The sequence below is a fragment of the Musca autumnalis genome, unplaced genomic scaffold, assembly GCF_047663935.1.
Source record: "Musca autumnalis isolate F117 unplaced genomic scaffold, ASM4766393v1 scaffold_5, whole genome shotgun sequence".
Taxonomy (NCBI): Eukaryota; Metazoa; Arthropoda; class Insecta; order Diptera; family Muscidae; genus Musca; species Musca autumnalis.
The window spans coordinates 28,011,241-28,023,934 of record NW_027412088.1 but is presented as its reverse complement, the minus strand read 5'-3'; the positions used below and the strand labels follow the sequence as shown (position 1 = coordinate 28,023,934).

Sequence of the window (12,694 nt, the reverse complement as noted above, 5' to 3'; positions counted from 1 at the left end):
TTTCTTCTAGCCAATGAAATAATCATTTGAAAAATTAAATAATAAACGTTTTTATAACAGCAATAGGACAGGAATCCCATTATCAAAGACAAATCAATAATTTATTTCTTCTTTAAAAAAATGTGAAAGTAAAAATTAACAGTAACAAATTTATATGTCAAAAGTTACTTTATAAATCGAAAACAAAACATCAATAACATTTTGATAATATTTTAAGTGGATACTGATAGTCCCACTGTCTGTGATCAGGAAAAAACCCACCATAAAACAAAAGACTTAAGACACATACTTGTTTCTTTCTTGATATTTCGAAATTTATAATTATTGAATTGTTGGAATTAAAGAACTCAATTAGTCACGCCAAAGCTTCTTCATATTAAAATCAATATTATTTTCAATATTTTATTCTTAAGGTAAAAAAAGCTAAGAGAAATCAGCTAAATACCCTCAGTCTATGACTGTATAAACACCTATGAACAAAACATAATGGTCAATCCTCTAGAGAATTTTCACACCAACAATATTTTCTTTAGCCCCATTTCGATAGGACTTGCGGTTTCCAAGCAAAATCGCGAAAACTTAAAATAAACCTAAAAATGTGATTTTTGACCACGATTTATTTAAAAATCGCTTTTTTTTCTTTTTGTTTTGGATTTTTCTCACCTATAAATAAATCGAAAACAAAACATTAATAACATTTTGATAATATTCTAAGTGGATATTGATAATCCAAAGTGATCAGAAAAAAAACCCACCATAAAACAAAAGACTTAAGACACATACTTGTTTCTTTCTTTATTCTTCTTTTTTCAAATTTATAATTATTGAATTTCTGGAATTATAGAACTCAATTAGTCACGTAAAACCTTCTTCAAATTAAAATCAAAAGCTCAGAGAAATCAGCTAAATACCCTCAGTCTATCACTAACAGGTGTGGCAGACCCCAAAGCCTCAAGAATATATCCCTCTTTCATAAAAACAAATATCGTCAGTTCCTAGGACACTTTTTCCTATATAAAATATGTCGTCAGGTCCCTGAGGACACTTTTTCCTATGGAAAAAATGCCGTCAGTTGCCTGAGGACACTTTTTCCTATAGAAAAAAATGACGTCAGGTCCCTGAGGACACTTTTTCCTATAGAATAAAAATGTCGTCAGGTCCTAGAGGACAAATTTTTTCAATAGAACAAAACGTCGTCAGGTCCCTGAGGACATTTTTTTCTATAGAACAAAACGTCTTCATGTCCCTGAGGACATTTTTTTCTATAGAACAAAACGTCTTCATGTCCCTGAGGACATTTTTTTCTATAGAAAATATGTTTTCAGGCCCCTGAGGACACTTTTTTCTATAGAAAAAATGTTTTCAGGTCCCTGAGGACACTTTTTTCTATAGAGAAAATGTTTTCAGGTTCCTGAGGACACTTTTTTCTATAGAAAAAATGTTATTAGGTTCCTGAGGACACATTTTTTCTGTAGAAAAAATGTCGTCAGGTCCCTGAGGACACAATGTTGTTAGTTCCCTGGGGACAAATATTTTCTATAGAAAAAAATGTCGTCAGGTCTCTGAGGACACATTTTTCTATAGAAAAAATTTTGTCAGGTCCTGAGGACATATTTTTCTATAGAAAAAATTTTGCCAGGTCCCTGAGGACTCTTTTTTGTATAGATAAAATTTTGTCAGGTCCCTGAGGACACTTTTTTCTATAGAAACATTTTGTCAGGTCCCTGAGGACACTTTTATATATGGAATAAATGTTGCAGGTCCCTGACGATACTTTTTTTCTATAGAAAAAAATGTTGTCAGGTCCCTGATGACACTTTTTTTCTGTAGAAAAAATTTTGTCAGGTCCCTGAGGACACTTTTTTCTATCGAAAAAATGTTGGCAGGTCAATGAGGACACTTTTTTTTATGGAAAAAATGTTGTCAGGTCCCTGAGGACTCTTTTTTGTATAGAAAAAATTTTGTCAGGTCCCTGAGGGCACATTTTTCTATAGAAAAATTTTGTCAAGTTTCTGAGGACACTTTTTTCCATGGAAAAAATGTCGTCTGTTCTCTGATAAAATTTTTTCTTTGAACATTTGAGCATTTGCACTTAACAACATTTTGTCTATAGTAAATAAGTGTCCTCAGGGACCTGACGAAATTTTCTTTACTTTTTTAATATAAAAATATCTTTTTTGCGGATAGAAAAAAGTGCCTTCAGGGACCTGACAACGTTTTTTATAAAAAATTCTCTCCAGAGACCTGAAGAAATTTCTTTTCATTGGAAAATGTGTCAAATGGAACCTAACGACATTAGAAAGACAAATGTCCTCAGGGATCTAATGGTAGTTTGTTTTATAGAAAAACAAGTGTCCTCAGATATTGGACGATTTTATTTCTTTTTTTCAATAAAAAGTATCCTTTTTTGATAGAAAAAAGGTGTCTTCAGCGTCCTGAAGACATTTTTTCTATTGAAAAAAGTGTCCTCAGGGACCTGACAATAATTTTTTTATTAAAAAAAGTCCTCATGGACTTGACATTTTTTTCTATAAATAAAAAAGAGTCCTCAGGCACCTGGCGATTTTTCTATAGAAAAAGTGTTTTCAGGGACCTGACGACATTTTTTCTTATTCTGTTTCTTATTTTTTATCTTAGGGACCTAAAAATGTGTCCTCAGGGGTACTTAAAAGTTTTAACTTTTACTCAAAGAAGTGTCCCACATACCCCATCTTCGAACATGATTTGAGGTTGAGACCAATTGTGCTCATCAATCATTTTAGTTGATCCCATAGGATTTTTTAGACGCTTCGGACAATTACGTTAGGTCGTAGGGATTTGCCCTCGACTCTCGAACAAGCCTTAAATTGCGCTTAATCAACAATTTCGGAATTTTTGTGGAGTTATGCGATATAGACCTTCTTAAAACCTTATGTTCGTTTGCAAAAAATATTGCGATCGACACAGTTACGGCTAATAAATTGTTACATGCGCATAAATTGTTGTTATTGTTGTAGAAACGTAAATATGTTCGCTCGTTAATAATTTTCAGTTACTTGGTTGCGGTTTTTCTGTGTCCAGATTTCAAAAATTTGCAACCACGTCTTGCTGCGGCCATAAATAATAAGGCGACGCTGCAAACATGTGTAGGGTATTATGTAGGTAATTCGGGTCCAATACGATTTGAGGTGTATGTTCTGTCGGGATCTCAGTTGCGCTAAGATTATTTATCATAGCATCTACACTTTTTCCTGTAAATACTTTCCATATCTATCTCATAGACTTGTTGATCTAGATGTTTCCGTTTTTTACCTTTGGACCTCTCTCTCTGCAGATCATGAAGATTTCTCCTGCCTTGCCTGGGAGGAGGACACATATCTACAAAATTATGACTCACGGCGATAGCAACCAAGTAGTACTGCAACATTTTGTTATGCTGATGTACCGGTAAAATCTTCGTTCCTACTGGTGTCATGAGGAGGGATCCTATTGCAGTTCTCAGAGTGTCATTCTGACAGTTTCCACTACGTAGCGCTAACCACACTACAATTAAATATTTCCTGGAGACATTTCCTGAGTATCTCAGCCATGTAAAACTTCTCTATAAGTGGTGTCTTAAGACACGCCGTTCGGACTCGGCGACAAACCGTAGGTCCCGTATTATTGAGCTAATATGCATCGGGGTGCATTCACTGATGTGAGAGAAGTCTCCCTTGTCCCTTCTGGGATGTTTGTGGAACAATTATATAATTTATCGAATTATATTATAAAATTTTCAATTGGCCTACCTACCAAAATAATATCTAACATGCCTGATGGTCGGACTTAACCACCCGTGAGACGTAGCATAATGGTTGGATATGTGGGACCTCGGTGAACTCCTAATTATTCACTTTACCTTGTAGGTCTTAATAGCTCAAATCGAAAGAGAAATAATTAAAAATATCACTAGAATTTACAATCGCCTTAATAAGTCACAAATAAAACAAATATCTGATATCCGAAATGTCTGCCAGACTTCGGCCGGAATTCTGTTAAGATTGTCTGAGGGTAACTTTTGCCCCTTTGAAAGGATTTTTTTTATGATAAGAAAAGTAATGCAACTTAATCTCAGTTTCGTTATTTTTTAATTTTAAAAATGTCAATATTTCTGCAATGAGACCATTTGAAAGTGACAAAAATCACTAATTACAAAATTAGTGTTACGTATATTTTCGTTGAATGAATAAAACATTTCATTAAATCTTGAAAACCAACTTCGAAATATCAACGATTTGTTGATTGTTTATCAAATCGATGGGTAAATCAAGTCATTACAGTCGACAACATGTTTGTATCGAAGATCTAAGATCCTTCGAAGATTTAACAGCACAATTTTGAGGAAATACGGTTTTTGTTTCAATACTAAATATTAATAGAACTGATGGGAATATGTGGTAATATCTAAAACTAGAGGCTTTTCTATTTTTTCCGAAATTAAATAATTTTCCCGAATTAAAACATAAAATAAATTGTAAATAATATTTTTATACCCTATACCACAATGTGGAAAAGGGTATTATAAGTTTGTTTTGGTAAAAATTCATGTAACACCGCGAAATATTCGTCGGAGACCCCCAATGTGGTATACCATTCTTCATATCTCGACGAGATAGAGCGATTTTGAGATGTGTGTCCGTCCGTCAGTCCGTCCGTCCGTCCGTCCGTCTGTCCATTATAAATTGTAAACACGCTCCAGGCCGCAATTATGGACCGATCGTCACGAAATTTTGTTTGGAGGTCGGGCTCAGATCAGAATAGATCCCTATTCTTATTGGTGATGATCGTGAAATATCTAGCGGGTGAAATGGACCAAAAACATAATATTTATCCAATTTTCTAGCAGCTCTGTAGGTCTCAATAATAGTCCGATCAACGCGTAATTTTAAATAAGGTAAGAGTATATCACAAAGGAGAAGCTTGCAATTTGAGATGGCGATCGGATAATATTTAGAGGGTTAAATGGACCAAAACTTTTGTGTGAAAATTGTGAAAAATTTTAATATACAGCTTATATCTTAATTCCTGGAAGTGACATTCCGGACAAGTGAGATATACTTGAAAGTGGAACGCTTGACCTTTCAATTGATGCCAATTATGTTGGTGTGCATGATCAGATAACAGAGTTACAGCCTAATATATTCCGTTATTTGTTTGTAGTGTAAGAATAAACTCGCTAGAAGTCGCAATTATACATCAATAGCCACGAAATTTTGCACCGGGTAAGAGTATAGGTCGACAAAGATGCCTACAATTTTGAATGATGATCTGATATTCTTTAGCGGGTAAATGGACCATTACTTTAGTATGAAAAATATAAAAATTTTATTTTTGGTCGATATTTTAATTCCTTGAGGACATATATATTTCGCAAAGTAGCCTACATATGGAAAAAAACAACTGACCTTTCCTCTGATGTAAATTGCAATAAAGTGTTTGCTAGATAACGGGCCTACTGCCTAATATATAATGGGTTCTGTGTAGAGAACCAAATTTTTAACCCATGCTACATATTGTCTCTCCAAAAATGTATGTAACACCACGAAATATTCGTCCTAGACCCCTTACTTGGTATGCCAAAATTCATATCTCGATGAAAATAAAGCGATTTAGCGATATGTGTCCGTCCATTAAAAATTGTAAACAAGCTTAAGGCTGCAATTATGGACCGATTATAACGAATTTTTTAAGGAGGCTGGGTTCGGGCCAGAATGAAAATTATTAGTTTTTGGTGATGATCGTGAAATGTTCGGGGGATGAAATGGACCAAAAACAAAATTTTAACCAATTTTGTAGAGGCTCTGTAGGTCAAAATAATAACCCGCTAATTTTTAAACAAAGTTTGAGTTTATGATGAAGAAGAAGCGTAGAAACCAACGTGAAGATCAGATAATACTTAGCGGGTTAAATGGACTGAAACTTGTGGGTGAAATTGGTAAAAATTTCAATAACGTAGCGGTTAAACAACGGACGTAGTACTACATAAGTGGGTTTCATTACATTTAACGTGAACTAAATTTTCCTTTCCTGCTACAAAAATGTCTTTGCTTTTGCTAGATAACTTTTTGGTTTTGGTCATAAGTATTATACATTAAATCTCTGATATTTGATGATTAAATTTTCACAATCATTGAAAAGAAGTTCCGTGGAGAGCGATTGTCCAGGGATAGTGGTATAGGGTATCCCATGGTCGGCTCCGTCCGACTATAGACTTTTCTTACTTGTTTTTATAAATGTTTTGTTATGTTTATTAAATGTATGTATCTTACCATGGAAGTCATATCCTCTATGAATCTGCAAGAAGAAAAAAAAAAAACAAAAAATTAAATAGTTTTTATTTATATAAAATAAAATTAACAAAATTGTTAAAAACATAAATTTAAACAATAATATTTGAAAACAATTACAAAAATTTTGTTAAATTTGCTTCAATTATCAACTAAGGAAGGAAGTTAAATTAATTGCAAGCATGCTTCAAAGTGTCATTTTTAATAGAGAAATTGCCCTTCACATGACTGTTAAATGCGGAACCAATAAAATCATTCCAAAACAACAACTATTTTGAGTATCTTAACTTCAATCCCAATAACTAACTACTCGAAATATGTAAATATAACCAAATCACATCACCAAGCACACAGTTCATTCACATTTGAAGAGTTTTGTTAGTAGAGACGGCACACACACACACAGCGACGAAGAAGAAACATAATTTCCATATTAACGACTTCAAGGTAAATCGATAATCGATACAAAGTATTGAATCTACGTATTTGAAACATAGTAGACAAACGATATTAATTTACTGAGGAGAAGTGTGCTCTTAATTTAAAAAAATGGATGGTTATAAAAAATAGTTTCCCCTTCCAAACATTAGTTGTGTGATTTTTCTAGTGTTGGACATTTGACCGACAGACCGCAGCAACAACAATTTATTGAGTGTTATACAGTGTTTGGAAATCAATAATATCAATAGGGAACTAAACACAATATGTCTATAAATTGGGGTTATGCCTATACGAATGCTACAATGGTTTAAGATTTATGGTGACAAAATGTTGATAATTTAGAGGAAAATATTGTTACGAAAGTAAAATGTGGATTCAATTTCCATTAATTTAAAACATTTGATTTGAAGTGTAAATTTTACTTTATTTGAATCAATTTTATAGAAGCTACGGTACAGAATTTCGCTCATTATTTTCCATATTGTACTCTCTTTCTCTCTCTGTCTCTCATAGTTGTTTTGTCTCTCATAGTTGAATTAGGAATTCGAATATTTCGAAAAAGGTAAAGTTTTCAATGCGGGTCTTCCATTTTTCGGCCCCTTTTTATAATCTGTCGAGTTTTTGCCGGTAACTGTTTTTTGTGCTGTACAGTGTTATTGTCGTCAAAAGGTCCTCCTAAAATTATTTAAAAAATCTTAGTCAATTGGCGAGTTCAGACCCTCCTAACATTCCTTAAAAAATCATGATTATTGTTGACCAGAAGTCCTCTTAAAATTCCTAACGAAATCCTAAACTTCTTAATAAATACAGATCTGAGGTCTTCAGGTCCTCCAAAATTTCTTGAAATGTGGATTCAATTTCCATTAAGTTAAAAAATTTGAATTTGAAGTGTAAATTTTACTTTATTTGAATCAATTTTACAGCAGCTACTGTACAGAATTTTGAAGAGCTACTGTACAGAAGAACTTCTGTATACGCAGCTACAGAATTTCGCTCACTACTTTCCATATTGTACTCTCTCTCTCTGTCTCTCATAGTTGTTTAGATTATTCAATTTTAGCTTAATTATTTTCCATACTGTGACGTCATTCATTATTGCACCTTATTTATTATTTCTATCCCATTGTGCATTTGAGAATCGATTGACATTTCGCTTGGCAATTGTGGAACATTCTAGATTGAGCATTTTATAACAGTCTACGTATTAGCGAGCGAGTATTAATACGGGAGAGTAGCAGGTGGGTGGGTTAGTTGTAATAATATTTATTAATTTATTATTAATACAATTTAAAATATTTTTCATTGTTTCACAAATGTTGCAATGAAGAGTTTGTTTCACAGGATGCCACCGTGGTGCAATGGTATGGACGCCTGGCCTGTACGCAGAAGGTCTGGGGTTCGATTTCCCGGCCAGGCAACTTCAAACATTTTGCAACGGTGGCAAAATACCCCTCAGTAATGATGGCAACATTTCCTGAGTATTTCAGCCTTTAAAAACTTATTCACAATTGGTGTCCTAAGACACGCCGTTCGGACTTGGCGATAAACAGTAGGTCCCATATGATTCAGCTAAATATGAATCGGGTGCACTCACTGATATGAGATAAGTCTCCCTTGTCCCGTATGGGATGTTGTGGAAAAAAGTTTTTTTTTTGTTTTATTTTGTTTGACAACAAATTGACCAACCTTAAATCTGTGTTGATCAGAGAACAAACAAAATTCATTATTCAATTTCATACAAAAAAGAGGATTATGCCAACCTTTAACCTTGGCTTGTTATACTAAATGTAGGCACAGCACCATCATGCCCATTAACATAGCCATGTGTCAAATGACGATTTTTTTACCTAATTAAGTCCAGAAAAAGACAAAACAAAAACTAACAAATATACAAAGATCTGTAATAATTTATTCAAAGTTTGTATTGATCGAAATACAATAGGCTGAGATTGTGTTGTCTCCATTTAATTTTTATTCTGAATAGTTTCCGCTCTCTTTTGACCAATAAAGCCATTATCGACATCATCGTCGACATCACACATTGTCTACTACATTTGATGTTAGCCAAAACTATGTTAGGGATTTAGATTTTTTTTTAAATTTGCAACAAGTGGTTTGAAGGTTAACCATTGGATGTATGGATATGGTATTTGTTTTGCTTGAAAATATTTAAATAACTATTTTAAATAGTGTCAATAAAGTTAAGTGGATAAGGTCAAGAATAAACGGAAGCTATTTTGTGACCGGATTCCAATGTCCATGTTTGTAAACATTTGGTGGATATGAACCGGCAGCATCTTTAACATATGACAAGTAAGTCTTCCGTTATGACCTATGGGATGTTTGTGAAATATATTTAAAAAAGGGTTGCGAAAAAACCCCACTTTAATGAATCGCTTGAGGTTAGTTTTTAACAAAAAGAAGCTTCAGGATATTTTCAGCAATATTGCCAAATGCACTATATACCAAAAAGGCAAGTATACAAGAATTGTGAACTCGAATATTTCGAAAAAGGTAAAAAATAAGGGAAACTCGACCAAAGTTTCTCCTAAAATTCTTTAAAAAATATTAGGTCTAAGTTCTTAAGCTCTCCTAACAGTTTAAAAAATCTGGTTAATTGTCGACAAAAGGTCCTCCTAAAATATTTTTAAAAATCTTAGTCAATTAGTGAAGTCCTCCTAAAAATCTAAAAAAAAAACATGATCCTCTTGAAAATCCACATATATTGAAAACTTTAGACCCAAAAAACCTTTGCATAAAATTCATTAAAATAATCGAGTTTATTAACGACTTTATGCTCTCCTAACATTTAAAAAAAAAATCTAGTTTATTGTCAACAAGGTCCTCCTAAAATTCTTTAAAAAATCTTAGTCAATTGCCGAGTTTAGACTCTCCTAACATTCGGTAATCCTAAATTTCTTAATAAATAAAATTCTGACGGCTTTAGTCCCTCCAAAACATCTTGAAATAAAAAAAAAATCGACAAAAGCTCCTCCTAAAATGCTTTAAAAATTCTCAGCCAATTAGCGAGGTCCTCCTAAAATTCTAAAAAACGCGATCCTCTTGAAAATCCACATATATTGAAGACCTTAGACCCAACAAAACCTCTGCATAAAAATTTAAAAAATCGGTCTTTTAACGACATGATGCTCTCCTAACATTTTTAAAAAATGACCCTCCTTAAATGCTTTAAAAATTCTAAAAAAACATAATTTTCTTGAAAATCCACATACATTGAAGACTTTAGACCCAACAAAACCGCTGCATAAAATTCTTAAAAAAATCGGATCTATTAACGACTTTATGCTCTCCTAACATTTTTAAAAAAACTCTCGTTTATTGTAGACCAAAGGTCCTCCTAAAATTCTTTAAAAAATCAAAGTCGATTGGCGAGTTTAAACCCAACTAAAATTCGTTAAAAATTTTACGATTGTTGTTGACCAGAAGTCCTCTTAAAATTCTTAAGGAAATCCTAAATTTCTTAATAAAAACAGCGGCTTCAGGTCCTCCAAAATAAAAAATAGGATTGTCTACGCCTTTAGACTCTTCTTCCCTTTTTCTAAAAATACCAAGATAGGTCCTTTTAAAATGAAAAGGAAAAAAATCCTATAAAAAATCTTCCTAAAAAATTCTTTGTTTTTATTTATTTGCTGGCAATTTATTTCAAGTTTCATTGCAGTTTTGAAATTGCATAATACACTTTTGTGTTTAAACCGCAATTGTTTTTTGTGCTATTTGTTGTTGTGCCATAATTTCAGTCATTTGTTAACAGATTTTACGTGCACATCCAACCCACTGAGAAATTTTAAAAATGCATAAAAATTATGTTTTTTTTTGTTGTTGCGGCTTCGAAAATCTTTGAGAAGATTATTTTATGGCGGATTATGGGGTTTAACATTTCAGTTTGTAATTTATATAGCGTTTAGTTAAACTGTGCCAACGTTGTGACAAATAAAATAATCTGCTGGTAAAGCGGGTATTAAGTTTGGAGTTGTAAAAAATAATAGGATAAAATAAAAAAGATAAAAATTAGAAAAAACAAGTAAAAAAGTGTCAGTTGGCTTTGCCGACAGATATATACCCTCAGCCAGTCTAAAGTGAAACTTTCATCTACGGAAAGATCGAATGTATTTCAGGTCTCTTCAGAATTTTGTGGCCCTTTTTGGATATTTGAACTTGCCGACAATTACGGATTAGGAATTAACTACACTAAGACACAAATGTTGAACCTTTGTGGGGGAGGTACCCCTAGGGAGGACCGATATGGTCCATTTTAGAAATTAAACAAGATTTTGACAAAATATTAGTAGATCCAAAGTTTGGACCAAATTGGTTGCCCCATTCAAGTGATATTGTCCTAGCATTTTAGTGACATTTTTTAAATATTTGGGAGAAGTACCGGAAGTTGTGGACCGATATTGTCCCATGAAACTAAGTTTAGATATAATATGACAAAGACCAAATGTTGGACCAAATCGGTTGAACAGTTCGAGAGTAATCGTGCTCTCCGATAGTCACATTTGGTGACATAGGGATTTTTTTTCCTAAGAAATATGGACCTGCCTCCGAAAAAACTTTTACCGTCGTAATGGAGGTAGCGATTGCAAATCGCTTCAACAAAAATTAAAGTGATTCGAGAGCAGGTCATAAAGTTAACTTATCCGAAATTGTGTGTGAGAGGTACCAGAAGGAGTAGACAAATATAGTCCATATTCGAACCTGATCTATATCTGGTAGATATATTCACTCCCTTCAAGAGTTATCGTGCACACAAATTTTCCGAAAATGTTCGAACTTTTGTGGGGGAGGTACCGGAAGGAGTGAACCGATATAGCCCATCTTTGAACTTAAACTAAGCTTTGACAAAATATTACGAAAGCCAAATTTTGGATCGAATCGGTTGATCCGTTCGAGAGTTATCTTGCGCTCCATCCACTACACACGGTGTTATAGGGGCTTTTTGCACTTTTAGGCTATTTTCTCAGGAAGTATGGACTTGCCCCTGATGAAACTTGTACCGTCGTATAGGGGGCAATGAATACAAGTTGTTGCAACAAAAATCAAAGCGATTCGAGAGCAGGTCCCAATCTGAACTTATCCGAAATTTTGTGTAGGAGGTACACGAAGGAGTGGACCGATTAAGTCCATAGTGAAACATTTTCTAAGTCTGGTACACATTTCACGATGTGCAAAGTATGGGTCAAATCGGTTACTTCCTTCAAGAGTTATCGTGCACACAAATTTTCCTAACATTTTCGAACTTTTGTGGGGGAGGTACCGGAAGGAGTGGACCGATATAGCCCATCTTCGAACTTAAACTAAGTTTGGACAAAATATTACGAAAGCCAAATTTTAGACCAAATCGGTTCATCCGTTCGAGAGTTATCGTGCGCATCAGCCAGCCAGACAGACGGACAGACAGACGGACGGACATTGCTCAATCGACTCCAAATTGTCCAAAACACATTCCGTCCAAACATACTTGGGGTCTAAAACCATTATTTCGATGAGGCACATTTTGTCCGTATGAAAGTTTTTATACCCTCGTTAGCATAAATGCTGAGGGTATAATGAAGAACAATTTCATATAATATTTGGGTTTTTTATGGTACATTTTCCAACCAAACTGCCTGCATTTTTGTATAGAGTATGAAAAAATCCAAATTACCAAATCACAGTAAACTAATTTTAACTTATTTAGAAAAATATTAAGGCTAAAAATAAATAAAAATGTGGTTTCTATCACATCCCGCTTAATTGCAATAAAATGAAAAAAGTGCTAAACGAACTGTTCGGGACGGGCACAAAAGTAATTATGTGTTGGAATAGATTGTCTCTCTTCGTTTGTCTATTTTGGACTTCAAAGTTTTAATCCATCAAAGTTTAAATTTGATTAAAAGACAGTACCGGGGGAAAAAAGAAAATGACTAATCTCGTGTAAACGTACA

At 33.7% G+C, this 12,694-nt stretch overlaps 1 protein-coding gene across 1 annotated transcript in view; it reads right to left on the bottom strand.

Moving 5' to 3' along the window:
* LOC141405935 (uncharacterized) overlaps positions 1–12,694 on the bottom strand; it is a 266,779-nt gene that overhangs the window by 178,618 nt on the left and 75,467 nt on the right. The window contains exon 3 of the mRNA XM_073990830.1: positions 6,288–6,312. The gene's annotated coding sequence lies outside the window, so the exon portion shown is untranslated. The remainder of the gene's footprint in view (positions 1–6,287; positions 6,313–12,694) is intronic.